Here is a 14,267-nt window from a genome sequence, read left to right as displayed (position 1 = left end):
AGTGCCCCTCCACTAGGCACCAGTCTGCCTTGTAGCCAGCTGACTGCAGACAGAAACCTCTATGAACTGCAAGCTGAATCAACTCCTTTAAGTTTGTGGGCCAGGCATTTTCTCTCAAAAAAGAGGAAAGTCACTAAGACCGCTGACAAGGATAGAAGGAAAGGGGAAGCCTTCTGGCTTGCTGGTAGGAAGGGGAATTAATACATACACTATGGAATTCAGTACAGAGGTTCTTCAAAAAGCTAAATTAGAACTACCATCTGACTCTGCCACACCACTGCTCGATATATGCCTGAAGAAAGCAGAGGCAGTGTGCCATAGAGACATCATCACATTCCTGCTTATTACAGCTGTATGCGCAACAGCCACGTAATGGAATCATCCTTGACCACTGCCATAGATGGGTGAGCGGGGAAAGAAAATGAAGTGCTTGTACATGAAGGAGTATTATTCAGTCATAAAGAAGAAAGAAATATCATTTGAAGAAAAAAAATAGATGGAACTGAAGTTTAAGAGGAGAATTTGGGGGCCGGGAAGATGGCTCAGTGGAATAAGCGCTTCTCTGACAAGTGCAAGGACCTGAGTTCAATCCCCGGTTCCACAAAAAAAAAAAAAAAAAAAAAAAGAGAGAGAGAAGAATTTGTTCAGAATATGCGATATCCATGCATGAAATTTTCACAATCAAACCCACTGTTCTGTATTCTAAAAATGCACTAATAAAAATAGCATTAGGATGTTCTGTACAATTAATAATTCAGAAATGAAAACCAAACTACAATAAGGTACTATTTCACACCCCCTACGATGGTTATTATTATTATTATTATTATTATTATTTTTATTTTGGTACCAGGGATAAAACTCAGGACCTTGTGCTTGCCAGGCAGGCACTTATGCCACTGAGCTACATCCTCAGTAGCTGATCATCAACAAGTGTTGGTAAGGATGTGGAGGAATTGCCAGTGTAAATGTAGAAATGGTGTAGCCTCTGTGAAAAACAGCATAGCAGGCAGTTCCTCAGAGAATTAAACACATAAAATTACCATAAGATTCAGTCATCCCGCTATATATGAAAATACCTTGGGATTCAATGATTTCACTGTGACGCCCTATAACTTCACAAAATTGAAAATATGAACTCTAACAGATAATTGTATACTGGTGCTCATAACAGCACTATTCCAAATAAACAAAAAGAGGAATAATCCAAGTCCACTGACAGATGAATAAATAAGATGAGTAATATTTTCATACTACATGTATGAAATATTACTTTTAATACTATTGAGTATTAAAAAGAAAATTATGACATATGGTACAATATAAGTAACCTTAAAGGTATTATTCTAAATGAAATAAATCAGGCACAAAAGGACAAATATTTTATAATCACTTCAAGTAGTCAAATTCGTAGAGACAGAAAATAGATTATACATTTTCAAGGCCCGGGAGGAGGCTAATGGAGAATTATTACCTAATAGGTACAGAGTTTCAATTTGGAAAAATGAAGAAGTTTTGAAGATGGATGGTTGGTGGTAGTGGTTGGTTATACAACAATATGAATATGCTAAGTGTCATTAAGGTGATAAATTCTGTTATGTGTACTTTACCATATTTTTTAAAAATTAAATATAGACTTTGCAACTTCACCCACAGGCAAAGCTATGAAACCTTGCTTGGAGGAGTAGAGTACACTAAAAATATCCTGCATGAAAATCTGATTCCTGCCTCCCCCCATCACCCCAGTTTATAAGAACTAACTTCTAGCTTATCCCCCCAAAACCTAATCTTGCTTTTTCTTTTTAACTGTTATATATGTAGATATGAACTACACAGATCAAGGCAAGAGCCAGGAAGCTGCAACAGGGAGACCTTTCCTGGAGGGAAGAAGGAAGGGAGGGTAGCGGGCAAGGAAGACAAAGACAGGGCAGGCAACAGAACGCCACCACCAGTCTGGCCCAGGTCTTCATGAGGGAGCAGCGCGTGCTCTCACCCTGGAGACCTCTGCATTTCATTTCATGCTACAGTACCAGGTGTTGTCTATATAGGCCTGAGGATTAAGGTGGACCAGAACACCAGTGAGCCCCAATGTACAAAGAATTCTATATATTTTTTCTTCAATTATAACTACTTCCCAAGAGTACTGTCTTACAGATGATATCTTAAGAAGGCACATACCAGTTAATATGCCAGAAAGATAGTTATTTTCTTCATATACAAGGAATGATCAGTAGTTTTATCTAATAAGTCTAATTCTGGAATGATGGAAAGGGGATTAGATTTGAATAGAAGACCTCACTTTGAATCCCGTATCTTAAGAAAATTCATATGTAAATGCATGTTGTTATTATGATTACAAATCTCTTACGCATTGTTCTCCTTTATAGAAAGCAGCTCTGTTTACTGTTCCCATGTTTCAGGCAAGAAACTTTGGATCTGAGAGAGTTGATCTATCTTGAAGAATAGTTACTAATTGGCAGACTGGTTCTGAACCAGAGCTGCCTTCTTCAAAAAACCAGAGCCCTGTGAGTTCCATCACAGCTGTTAAAGAAGGCAGGGATGCACGGTTTTCCTGAAGACAGGACCAAATGATCTAGTTCCCCAAGCTGTTCTAGGTAGCATGAGAGTAAATCCTTATGTCAACACACAGCTACAACACACTGGGTTTTTTTACTTATATTTCTTGGTTACCTTGACATTTTTAAAGGTTTTTGTACCATGCCCATCTCAATTTGTTGGATTTTCATAGAACCTTGGGGTGGGGGGTGGAATCAATGGTTTACAACCTATTTTATAGATTAATATAAATTGAGATACTGAGGGACCTAGACTTCTCGAAGTTCAGGCAATAATTTGCCAGTGCTGAATTTGGTTTATACTGCAAGATTTCTTATGTCTTGACTGCTGATTCTCCTTACTGGACAGCAGGGCTCTGATGGTCCTTATGTATGATTAGAACCCTGGCCTTCTCTGAGCACCACAAACAAAACCTAAACCCTTGACGCTAGCTTCTCACATAAACAAGTTATAGTTGAAAACAGCAGCTTTTATGAAAGACTTTTGGAGACAAACTCAAAATTGGAAGCAGAACCTTCACTAACTTGATTGTTTTCTGCAAACTAGGGAGAGGGCATCATTGTTAATTGACTTTTAGAATCAGAAAGTTCAGATGTGCAGGTCGAAATAGGAATTGCTTTTGCTTCTCTGGTCTCTCCTTTGCCAGTCAGCACTTCTGTGAGTCAGTGACACTTGAAAGGAAACTCTAACCCTCCTGCAATGCAAACCCACACAAGATATTAATATCTGTTAGAGGCTGTCTTAGCCACTTTCCTTGTCACTGAGACCCAATTCCTAACTTGAAGGGGGAGAGGTTTGTTTTGCTTCACAATTTCCAGCATGGGCTTAAAGACAAACACCATGGCATACCCGCCAAGAAGAGTAAAGCTGCTCAGTGAGAGCTGCCAGGAAGCAGAGAGACAAGGAAAGGAGCCTAGGAGTGAGATGCAGTCCCAGGTCCCACCCACCAACACCCCATCTTGTCTTGACTAGCCCGCCTCCTAACAGCAAGTCAGCTGTATCACCCTATGATTCAATGCCCTTCCAAAAGCCGCATCTATGATCACATGAAGCCTACAGGGAACATCCTCAACCCAAACCATAACAGGGACCAGTGGCATCTCTGTACACATTTCATTACAGATGCCTCTTGGTTCCCATCTTCCACACAGAGATGCCCAATGCTGAGCCTCATCTTCTAACTTCATTCAATCAACCAATATTCATTGAGTAATGTGTGAAATACCATTCTGCTTTCTTGGGATATGTTGGTGCACATATTTTTTTTTCCTGTAGAAGCTAACATTTTAGCAACTTCGAAGGCAACTCACAATAAACAGTGCTAAATATGTCATTTTCTAAGCAAAGGGAAAGGAGATGCCATTACAGCATTTTAATACAGTGCCAAGTTCTAACCCCAGCCCCTCAAGGACCTTAGCTCCTGGCAAGTAATCTTGGTGAAGAATATTAAAAGAAAACATTCCTATAAAATGAACCTGTGCTTTGAACTGTCCTGACATTTTGGTCCTACTCCAGATGGGACAGCTAAGAACTTAACAGATGTCCCCAAATAGTATTAGTTCTTAAGAAAATTACTTTTCTGTGACAGGCAAAGTGTTACGGTTAAGTTAGAGGTGAATTCAGAGAAACAGTGCCTGCTGATCTGAATAAATATTTCTTTTGCAAGCTGTTCAAAGTATTATACTATAGTCAGGAGGCTGAGGCAGGAGGATTTTTGCGAGTTCAAGGTCAGCCTGGGCTACAAAGAGAGCTCAACCCCAAGCAAGATCTTTTCTCAAGAAGACAAACAAAACAAAAGGTATTATACTAAGCATCGTTGCTTATGAATTTCTGACACATACTTCACTTTTTATGCAGAGCTTAGTAAATAGTAGAGAAATAAGAGTTCTTGGTAGAAATCAGGCAGAATGAATGGGAAGGGAAAGGAAAGAACGGCAGGTAAGTTAGTGGCTTATATCCAAAGAAGCATCAAGGTATACAAAACAGAAATGCTTCATTGCTTCTCACATTATGTCCTAATGAAGGAGATAATACATCCTGGTGAAACTAGTGTAGTGATGAAACTTTTGTTTTGTTTTTTGCAGCGCAAGATATTGTACTGAATCTAGGGCCTGATACCTCCCAGGCAAGTTAGTCCTAAAACTTTTAAGAGACTATTTACAATTCAAAGGAATCAAAACTCTTCAAGTGTTATGTGGTGGGGGAGTAGTGTGGCTTGTTTTCCTTTGGAAAATGTGTTAAAGTGTAGATATAAATGAATTCAGGAAGTACATTTTAAAAAGCAATGTGAAAATGTTGAGTTCTCATAATTATTGCTTTAAGTTCACGAATGTTCCAAGGAAGTAAGTTAGGGCTTTATTTTCTTAAATAGTTACAATGAAGATAATAGCGCGTCCTGTGTATTTTTTAATTTAAAAAATTTAGCATAGTCTAGTAGTAGATAGTTCAAAGAGGAAAATACTACTGAGTATGTCTCTGTAACAGTCATCCCAGCTCTAACACATTTGCTGTTCCTTAGGCCTCACTGTCATAAGAAATGGACTTTTCTTGGTTTTCTAAAAAAAAAAAAAAGACATTTCACTTTTGGGACTTTTCAACAGGGGTGAGAAGGTGACAAACAATTCACAGTTAGGAGCTGGGTTGAACTCTGAAATGTTTTGGAGATGGAGGCGCCAATAGAAACATTTCTTAATAAAATAACTACTACACAGAACAGTCCTTAACAGAATGCTTAAAAAATTCTTCCAAGGAATTGTAGCTGTTCCTTGCTCCTGGATTTTTGGGGGTTTACTTTAAAAAGATAATTAGGATTAATAAAATGATCTTCTGGGTAAAAAAGAAAAAAATCATCATTGTTACAATTGTTCTAAAGATATTTTAATGAATTTTATGATAGTTTCTGTTTTCTGCATTATTAAAGACTTTTCCTTTCAAGTAACTTCTTATTATAATCCTGATGGGCACTTCCATTTAATTAGTGTGCAATCTCTTTAGCTAAAAGCTAGAAGAATAGCTTTCCCTAAATTAAATTTTAGAGAGGTTTTCTTAACCTTTGTCAGTTGCAAACTGAAAAGATTGCTTGCTCATCTGAAATACTGCGACGTGTATGATAGAAGTCATAGTCGCAGAGGCAGAAAGGCAAAGAGCCGTCCTGGGCTATCTTCTTCTCACACGCTTGATTTGTGTATGTGCTTTTTGATTAGGGGAACATTGTTCAGGTTTTTTTTTTTTTTTTTTTTTTTTTAAATTGCATGAGCTGCACTACAGGTTCTCCATTTCCCTTATCAGTTTAAGAAACTGAATTGAAGGAGGTATTGACTGGAAACCAAAGCAGTGAATTATAGGCCAAAAGAGCTTTTTAATTAGTAAAATTGCCAACAGCCTTGGTCTGGACCCTTGTGGGCAACTTCAAGTACTGTTTGGCCCACATTGAAGTCCTTTGCCACCATCCCCTGCAGAGCGTCCACTCTCTGGACAAATACACAGGATTTCTCCATCACAGCCTAAAGGAGACCAATCCCCTTTTAATTCACCCCTTCCCCTTCCTAAGATACTGCCTATATGTCAATCAGTAGGACCTTAAAATTTAATAGATGGGAGAACAAGTAGAATTAATTTGACTGCCACTTTTTGTACCTCCCCCAAATGTCTGACTGTTAGGAGTTTGACAACACCAACATCATTAAACTTTGAGCATTGCTATAAGCATACCTGGAAATGTCTAGTTTCAGTCAACTATTTATTGCTTATCTTCATATTGGCAAAATACCAAGTGTCAAAAGACACACTATAGAAAGCAACATGAAGAACATGAATTTTCATGACAGCTAAGATTAAAAAGCTTTGGCCAGGAAACTACTTCTAATATTTTGTAGGAATAATAAATGGTCAAAGTTGGATACTCATCCCTTGAGTCTAATGAAAAATCATTGATCAAACCCATTTCATTTGGCAAATTGTTGTGACTCCCTACTTACCAGACCACTAATTCCTGGAAGCTCAGAAGCTGCAAGGTTGGGAATGAGAAAGAAGGAAACATGGTTTCCTGACAGCGCAGGATGTGCGAAGAAGGCGCTGAGGTGCTGGGTCTTGTTCACAGCTGAGCCCAACGGAAGCTGATCCAACAGCTATTGGGCACCAACATGCCCTGGCTTTGGTTTGGGCTTTTCAGAGATAGGCTCACCTGAAGTTCCATCTTGTGAGAAACCCCGTGCCTCATCTGAATGCACTGGCAGCCCAGGGTAGACAGTGGATGGTTAGGAGTGGCTGGGCACAAGCTGGATTATAGGAATATGTTGGGTGAGGAGTAGCAGAGAATATGCTGGAGGCGTGTGAGAGATACTGCCTCATCACTGAGCTTAACACCAACATCCATAGAATTTAGGGCTCCTATCAACTGATGTAAGTTCAACTGTGAGATCTATGGCAGACTTTTCTGAAAGAATTGTGTCTACTCTGGGTATTATAAGGCAGAGACCAGAGATCCTGCCCTTTGGAGGGAAGACTATACTGTCTTTTTCTCCTAAAAGCTTTGAAGTATAATTAGACAGTAAAATGAGAGGCACACAAGAATCATAAGTGTGGGACTGGGGAGATGGCTCAGTGGAATAAGTGCTTCTCTGGCTAGAACATGGGCCTGAGTTCAATCCCCAGTTCCACCAAAAAAATAAAAAAAAAAAAAAAAAAAAAAAAGAATCATAAGTGCATCTTTAAAACATAATATTAAATAAAATTGATTTTAGTGAAAAATAATGAGCTGAAATGAGCTTTACAGCACAATAAAATCTATGTTCGCCATGTTGGTTCGGCTTCTCATACCTGAGGTGATCAGATTATACACAGGATAGGTTTATTCTAGCTGACAGCTTTTGATGCTGTCCCTGATCTGTGAGCCCTGTTGCTCCCGGCCTGTCACAAGTGGGCACATCAGTGCAGGAGGGTGTGACAGAGCAGACTCACTCATCGCACTGGGTGTGGTGCATGCCACACACCTGTAATCCCAGCACTCAAGAAGCTGAGACTAGCAAATACGCAAAATGCTCAGTTTATGGTCTGAAAGAAAAAGTGTGTGTGTGTGTGTGTGTGTGTGTGTGTGTGTGAATCTCCTTAAAGGGAACACCCCTGGTGACCTAGGCTCCTCCCAGCAGGCCCCACCTTTTAAAGGTTCCACCACCACCCAGGTGTGCAGCCCAGTCCCCAAAACCAGCCTCTGGGGAACATTCAGCACCCAAACTGTAGTACATATTAACCACACAAACATAAGACCAGTAACACTGCCCATTTTATAAGTATGCACGCATATCAAATTCTTTAGAGTAACATGCCCATGGGGAGGAGGCTTGGGGGCAAGCAAGCAGACTGAGAAAGGATTGACTGAAATAAAAATGCAAGCTTAGACCAGTGATGGCCCTGAGTATTAGTCACCTCTGAGAATCTGAGGGTCAAAGATCAAAGAATAAAGGGATTTGTGATGTCTAGGGTAGGAACAAGGAGTGATATAAGAAGGGAGGTCCCTGAGCACAGAAAAGGGAAAAGGAACTCAGCTTGTGCTTCCTTCTCTTCTTTTATCAGACTTCCACGAAGTCTGGAGAAGGAGCCATGCCTCGGGCGAAGGTCAGCCAACTTTTTTCTACAGAGACCTTGTAGGAAATGCTCCAGGCTGTTTGGGCTAGAGGGCCACTGTGGGACAACTCAACCCTATTGCTGTGTTTTGAAAGTAGCCAGCACCAATCCACTAATAAATGATTGCAGCTATGTATTAATGAGTCTTTATTTTAAAAAGAAATCAGCAAGATGGATTTGAGCTGTGAGTTATAATTTGCTGACCCCTGGCCTAGGAAGCTAATCCTGATCAATTGGCTTCCTCTTATGGAGCCCAGAGCATAGTCTCCGATATGATTCTGTCGTTCAAAATTATGACCTGCGAGAACACATGCAAATGCACTAGACTTATTTAAATTCAGAGAAAAAGAGCTAGAGTTCCACTGGGACTTTCATGGTAATAGAATCTCAGACACTCTGAGCATTCAATGCTGAGATAAATAACCTGTGGGCAGGGTTCACATCGCTTTTCATTTGATCAAGTCAAGAACATGTTTCATAAGCAAATGCAAATGCTCAAGAGCTTTTCAGTGTGTGCAGCAAGTGGCATGAATTTACATCTTGGGTCTCCAAGCAGAACTGCTCACAGGCTTCTTCTCTGCTTTGCTCAGATATCCTGGCGGCCCTGGGAGTCTCGTTCTAAGAACCCATATGCTGGGAAAGAGGCTGCCCACAGTAGCTATCTAAACTGTGCCCACCACTCATATTAAAGCTAACAAAAAATACAAAATGCTCAATGTGATCATTTATAGCTGAATAGACCAATCAATCTCAGTAGATTCAAGCACAGTCATCATCAGTGTGATTTTCAGATACCAAAGGAAAAGATCAACAAAATCAAGTCCCTGGACTGCTTTCACCTCTGCCTGCCCATTTGCTTCCAGTTGCTAATTACTAGTTATTGTATCTGGAGGCACCTGTCCTGGACTTGTTGCCCAGCACGCTTCTCAGAGTCTCTCTGGCTGCCAAGCCCTGGCTCTCTCCCAGCAGAGGGATGGCTTCCTCTGGCACAGCAAGGACAGCCTGCACCCTGATGCTGACATCTGAGTTCAGTCCTGTAATAATGTATTTTTAGAAGACCATTCCCTTGTTTCAAATTAGAATTCTCAAGCCTCTTCCTGGAATTCACCCACAGAATCCCCCAGAGTCCCTGGGTGAGAGGTGAGGTGAATCATTGTCTAGGTGCCCACATCTGTTGGGGCTCTATTAAGAATCCCTCTGCAGGCTTTGTACAGCCCACGGGAACAGGGAGGGAATTCTTCAAGCCGACATAGGGGAAGACATTAATAGTTAATGTCTCTATGGACCTTTTATTCCCAAGCCTGGTTATAAATTCAGACTATCGAAAGACTGAAGTTTCTTCCTGAAGTACATTTTGTTAACTTCTAAATCACAAGAAGTCATCCTCCATAGGATAAATTTACCTTATTAGGAAGTGTATTGTTAGGTAAGAGTGCTGAAATGTTAATGTAACTGTTTACTTCTGAATAAATTAATGTCATTTCGAGTAAAACAATGCTAAAATTGTTCATCGTAGCTCCCTCATATGAAGGCTGGGGTGCTCAGTAACAACTACATATTTGCATTTCTCTTGTTTTGCAGAAACGAAGGGAAATACTTAGAATGCTGAATAGACTCTGCCTTCCCCTGTTTCTGCCCAGATTCACCACTACTGTGGTTTTCTCCACTCTACCCTCTGTTTTGCTGTAGTTCTGTGTCAGCACCCTTCCGGCTGACCCCCGTATGCGTACTCCTTCCCTTCACAAATCTTCCCTCGAGGAAGAAAGACAACTGTTCCTCCCCCTCTTGAGATATAAAGATGATGGTGAGCTACAGAAAGAAGCAAAAAGCACAGTTCATGTGAGCACCCTAGGTGTTGTGTTCAAAAGAGTGACAAGACGCCCGACCGCTAGCTGATATATGAATGGATAACATTGTTGGGTGCTTTTGGTATGGAAGTCCTGGGCTGAGCCCTTTGTGTACAGTATTTTACCCTCACAACTCCATGAATGAGGTATTAGTCAAACTCCTTTCAGATGGTCAAACTGAGGTATAGAAAGTGATTTGCTTAGGACACATAGCTAACCGTAGAAGCAGAATTTGGGATCAGGGAGCCCGATGCCTGTTTTCAGTCTTTACAGCAGGGAAATGAACAAAGGATATAAAATTTTCATCTGGCCAATTTATGTAACCTCTCAGCCTCCAGGACCTCCTGTGAGATTTATCCAGTACAAATTTAAAATACTGGTGGATTAATCATCCATCAGCTTATCAGGTAATGTTCAAGGGATGGAAACTCGGGTTATTATTAGCTGAGAGGTAATTATGAATATGCATGATTCATGGATGTAAATGGTGGAAGTATTCATATAATTTTCTTAAACTTAATCTTACCTAAAGCATTATCAAAAGGGGCTTTTTGAAATCTCCAACTTAATCTCTTAGATGAGAGTTTTGTTTGTACATGGGGCATAAATCCTCAGTCCACTAGTACCTGGACATGACATTGACTTTTTGAAGAGAAATGTTTGTATTTGGTCCACTAAATCGATGCTCCTGAGCTATTTGTCCAAAAGGTGCTTTTCTAGACTACTTTTCTGTTATCTTTTGAAAATGTGGCACATGGAGGAAATGATCAGAATGAGTTGGGGTTGCAGAACTATTTCTGTAACAGAGCACGACTAGTTGTGCTACACGTGTGCCCCACCCTGAAGATGCAGCTGCAGAGTTCTCACACGCAGGTAATTATCCAAAGACAAACCTACACAAACTGACAAAAACCCTGGAGTAACAACAGCAGGAAGAGCCGCCCTTTAAAGCATCCTATGGATCAGGTGGTTTGCTCAGTTATTTGCTCATGAATACCCACTTTACAGATGAGAAAAGGGAGGTACAGTGCAGCAATCCCACAGCAGGTAAGATAGTAGAGCCAAGATTTAAACACGCATGATTGATATTTAGCCCTCAGGATCAGTGGACCAAATGACATTACCCCAGAAGCTGGCAAACAATTTAAATGCGTTTGACTGCTGTGAGATAACTAAGTGGTGGAGATGTAGCAGTGAAGGAAACACCCTAGGAAAGAGGAACCGCCACTCCCATCACGCAAGCCTGCAGGCCCAGGCAGCCAGGTCGCACAGCAGCTGCAAACTGGGAGTTCACTGCAAACTTCCCCAGTATTTCAATTTCATCATCTTTCTCCTCTCCTGCCCTCGCATCCTCTGCAGCGTGGCAGTTGCCTGTGCTGGCTTTCAGTACTCACCCGTGTGGCAGGGCCTGGTTTCAGCTCTGTACTCCACTTTGACTTTAAGCAGTGTAGGATGTTACAAAATGGAAAGAGCCTGATGTGGGGAGTGACTGCAATCCCAGCACTCTGAGAGGCTGAGGCAGGAGGATCTCAAGTATGAGTGTAGTCTGGGGGACATAACAAGACCCTGTCTCAAAACAATAAATAAAAAGTAAAAGGCTGGAGATGTAGCTTGGTGTGCTTAGCGTGAAGACCTTGGGTTCAGTCACAGTACGGGGCGGGCGGTGGGGTGAGCATGCCCATGCTGCGCGGATCAACTTCCCCTTCGAGTGTGACCTTCTCCTTACCGAGCATTTCTGCTCTCTTCCTGTGGTACAGTCAGCTCCTTGGGAAGAGACGCAAAGCCTTATAACTTCACTCTTCTACCTTCCCCCAAGGCTGAGCTCACCATTCAAATATTTATTGAGTTAAATATAAAAATTGCAGAACAGGTGAAGCTTGTCCTTGTACTTCTAATAGGAGGTAAATTCAGTTGCTTTAATAAAGAGTTAAATATGCAATTACTTTGTCTCTCTAAACCTTAGTTTCCTCATATGTTACATGGGGAGAATTCCAAACTGTAGCCACAACTTAAGAGCTGCAGCTTGCTAGTGTTGGAGAGGCACTCGGTGGAGGGCAGTTTTTACTGTAATGTTCACTCATCACACATGGATTTAATAGAGCAAAACCCACAGGTACTGAATGCCAGGGGGTCCTCTTGCAGGTGTCTTTAGGGGCTGGGGTTATAAAAGTCTCTTTTAATACAAGGAAACTTTGACGTCACCTTTCATTAGAAGTCTGAACCTAATTAATGTGTATTTTTTTCAAAACGTAAGTACTCACAAGTTTAAATGATGAATTGTTAAATTACCCTCTCTGTTGTGGGTTTAACTTGACTCAAATTTATGTCATATTCTTCACCTCTAGTACTTCTAAATGTGATTGTATTAAGAGTTTTTAGAGTGGTTGGGCCCAGGGAGATAGCTCAGGGATCTAAAGTGCCTGCTTAGGCAAGCTTAGGCAGCTGCAGGGGACCACAGTTCAATCCCTGGCACCACAGACTGTGCCAGCCCTGCCCCAGGGCAGGCTGAGCTGGCAAAAAAGGGGATTTTTTAGAGTGGTAATTAATATTCTGTAGGTTCACATAGGAGGACCCCAATTTAACCTCACAAGTATGTATATAAAAGGAAACGTGGGCATGTATGGTGGTGCATGCCTGGGAGGTTAGGGCAGGAGGATTGCCCTGGGTTTGAGGCCAGCCTGGGCCACACAGTAGATTCAAGAATAGCCTGGACTACACAGTAACCTTGTTTCAAGAAAACTCAAAAAAAAAAAAAAAAAAAAAAAAAAAAAAAAAAAAAAAAAAAACCACACACGAGTGTGGACACACTGTGCCAGGAGACCCCAGGGATGCATAAACAGGCCATGTGATGACCCAGGAAAAAAGCAGTCATCTGTATGCCAAAGAAAGAGGCCCCTGGAAAACTCAGACCTGCTGACACCCAGATCTTCTAGAGTCCAGGCTACGGGAAATAAATTTCTGTCATGTAAGCCCTAAAGCCTGCTGTCTTTGTTCATGCTCCACCCTAGCCAGTACAGAAGAGGAAGTCAGTTTCTTTTTTACCATTCTAAGTCCTTAATGGCTGTGACCTCATAGCAAAAGATAAGATAATACATTAATGATTAAATTCATTTTATATAAGTTATATAATAGTTTATTTAAGTTTTATGTGACACAGGAGATTTCATATAGAAATGAAGACTCAAAGAAGCAGTTAGGATTGACTCTTTATATACCAACTTGGCCCAAAAGTTGTAAATTTTTTTTTTTTTCCAGAACTGGGGATTGAACTCAGGCCCTTGAGATTGCCAGGGAAGCGCTTATTCCACTGAGCCATCTCCCTGGCCCCAAGAGCTATAAATTATGAAAAGGAACAAGACAAAAGGATTGAGCTAGGGCAGTTAATCAGGAGAAGTTTGAGGACCAAAAGGTTGAGTCAGCCATGGACTGGCGTGGTGGCAAACACCTGTAATCCCAGCACTGTAATCCTCACAGGAGGATCACTACTGTGAGTCCAAGCTCAGCCTGGACTTTATAGCAAAACCCAGTCACACACAACACACACACACACACACACACACACACACACACACACACACTCAAATAAACAAGTATTGTACATATTTCCTGTGTTTTGTATCCCTATCACTGGTAAGAATGTTGCTTTGCTCCTATATAGGGAAGACATCTTCCATGTGGGGTTTTACCTATGGCCTTCAGGAAGGCCAAGATCAGAAAATTATAGACAGCTGAACTAGACAGAAATAGATAGGGCTAGCATCAGTGTGAAAGAGAACACATCAAAACCATGGCTGGAGGGGCAACTGAAAAAAATTACAGTCACAATGGCCAGATTTACATCCTTCCTTAAGAGATAAATGATTTGTTCTAATGGTGTTTGTAAATAGGATCTCAAGTCCGCATCTTGTACAGCAATTAACCACTAAGAAGAATATATGCAGTGTGTTATTTGTTGAAACTGTACTTCCGATTTGATTTGAAACTGTCTCATTGCTGTTTATCAATAAAATTTTGGGGAAAAAAAAGAGATAAATGGAAGCTTGAGATGATTGGTGACACCCTTTTGAGATTTCTTGTATAAATAAACTTATCTCACTAGGGGTGGGGCAGGCCATCCCCCTGTTCCACCATCACTAACACTACTAAGTCTAAGATTAAAGACAAGACTAAGACTGTAGCTATCAATGGAGGTTAATGGTGTCATCCATGTACTCTTTGCTA

Source organism: Octodon degus, unplaced genomic scaffold (genome assembly GCF_000260255.1).
Source record: "Octodon degus isolate 3935 unplaced genomic scaffold, OctDeg1.0 scaffold00015, whole genome shotgun sequence".
In the NCBI taxonomy this organism is placed as follows: Eukaryota; Metazoa; Chordata; class Mammalia; order Rodentia; family Octodontidae; genus Octodon; species Octodon degus.
This window is presented reverse-complemented; position numbering follows the sequence as displayed.